The sequence below is a fragment of the Canis aureus genome, unplaced genomic scaffold, assembly GCF_053574225.1.
Source record: "Canis aureus isolate CA01 unplaced genomic scaffold, VMU_Caureus_v.1.0 ptg000087l_RagTag, whole genome shotgun sequence".
In the NCBI taxonomy this organism is placed as follows: Eukaryota; Metazoa; Chordata; class Mammalia; order Carnivora; family Canidae; genus Canis; species Canis aureus.
The window spans coordinates 269514-271482 of record NW_027554428.1 but is presented as its reverse complement, the minus strand read 5'-3'; the positions used below and the strand labels follow the sequence as shown (position 1 = coordinate 271482).

Here is a 1969-nt window from a genome sequence, read left to right as displayed (position 1 = left end):
GTAAGTGACTCTTTAAGAATGTGAATATTTATTTTCTTTATTGACCTTGCTTCCATCTTTTCGTTTTCGAGTGAACATCCTATTTTTCTCAGCCTTTTTCATTTCCATTTTTCTTTGCCTCTCTCTATATATTGTGCGCCTTTTCAAGTTTGTTTTTCATTATATCTGATTTGAGTGTGTCTTCGACTCTTAGTTTGCCCGTCCATGCTGTGCCTTTAGTGCAGTTTATACGGGTATTTCACTTTGTATTTCTTAGGTTTCCACAGTTTGGTGTGGTTTCTCTCATATTTACACAAGTTGTTACTTTTGACTTTTATTTGTACATTTTGGTTTTTATTTATTTATTTATTTATTCATTTATTTATTTTTATGATAGTCACACAGAGAGAGAGAGAGGCAGAGACACAGGCAGAGGGAGAAGCAGGCTCCATGCACCGGGAGCCCGACGTGGGACTCGATCCCGGGTCTCCAGGATCGCGCCCTGGGCCAAAGGCAGGCGCCAAACCGCTGCGCCACCCAGGGATCCCCATTTTCGTTTTCTTTTTAATCCAGTTTTAAATCTCTGACTTTTTATGTACCCATTTTTTTTTTTTTTATGTTCATCTGTTTCCATTTTTCGATGTCCTGTTTTTTATTTTAATGCTTTTATGTGGTAATCATCACTGGTTTCTTTCTGTTGATGTCATTTAGTTTGTTCACATACGTGTCCTCTCCAGTTCTTGAAGTACTTTGTTTTTCCCTACTTCTATTCTTTCCCTACTTCTATGTTAGGGAAAAGAGTTCTACAAATATAGAATGTTTACCTTGTGTCTCTGTATCTTCATGACACAAGTACTATTTTATTTGTTTTTTTGACTTTTCATATTTTTATCCCTCAGAAATATAGCCTGCATTTCATTCTCTGAGTCTTTTGTCTTTTCATTTTCTTTGTGTTAATGTCTTTATTTCTTCATGCCTGCTTTTAAAAATGTCTTGTTGAGCTTCTCGTACATTGCACGTTTGTGAGCGTCCACCATTGCTTCCCTCTCTTCCCCTGAATTTCTCTCGTGTTTATCCATATATTCATTTCTATCATAGTTTCTTTATGCCTTTCTCATTATGTGAGTAAATATTCTTTGCCTGATTCTTTTTTCTCTTTGGTTTTTCCCCACCATATTGTACAACCCCCTTTCTTACTGCTTCTACTGGTTTCCCGCCTTTAAACCCTTACTAGATGCAACTTTCTGCCCATGCATCAGTTTTTACTATTTTCTCATTTTCCATCTTATCTCTCAGACTTGCCATATTTTCTGCACCTTTATGATGAATATTTCATGAGAGTCCAGAGCGTTGTGTCTTTTGTGTACCCCTATATCTCATGTGTTCCAAACACCTGAATGGTACACAATAAATAAAAATCTTGTGCTCTGCCTTTCCTGACTTTCTATACTTCATTTCTTCTTGTCTGTTTAATATTTTTTAGCCATTCCTATGGTTTGTCTTTGTCTCTTTTCCTCTCAGGGTAGCTCTTTGTTGCAACAGGTTCTGAAATTTACATTTATGGGTGCCTTGCACTTTTCTTTCTTTCTGAGTCTGTTTCCATTTTCTGTCTGGAGTTTCTTTTATTTATGTATTTATTTTTTATGTATTTATTTGTTTTTACCTTTTTACTTCCCGTTTTCTCTTGTTCTCTGATCTTTGTTCTTTCCTTGGCATATATGCCCTCTACACGTTACTCTAAAAAATATTCAGGATTATTTTCTCATTTACTACTACATTACCACTTCTTGTTTCAGTTTTCTTCTTCTTCTTCCTTTTTTTCTTTTTTTTTTTGACTTTGCTCTTGATTATTTTTCTCTCTTGTTTTGATGGTTATTCATTTTTTCACACTGAGACCCTGGGGTAACAACCAGAGCCAAAGGCAGATACTTAACTGAGCATCCAAGTTGCTGTTATCTCCTCCTGTTCCTAAATTTCCTTCCTTAAGTCA

At 35.8% G+C, this 1969-nt stretch overlaps 1 protein-coding gene across 6 annotated transcripts in view; it reads left to right on the top strand.

Moving 5' to 3' along the window:
• LOC144309582 (cullin-4B-like) overlaps nt 1-1969 on the top strand; it is a 72868-nt gene that overhangs the window by 231 nt on the left and 70668 nt on the right. The window lies entirely within an intron of this gene.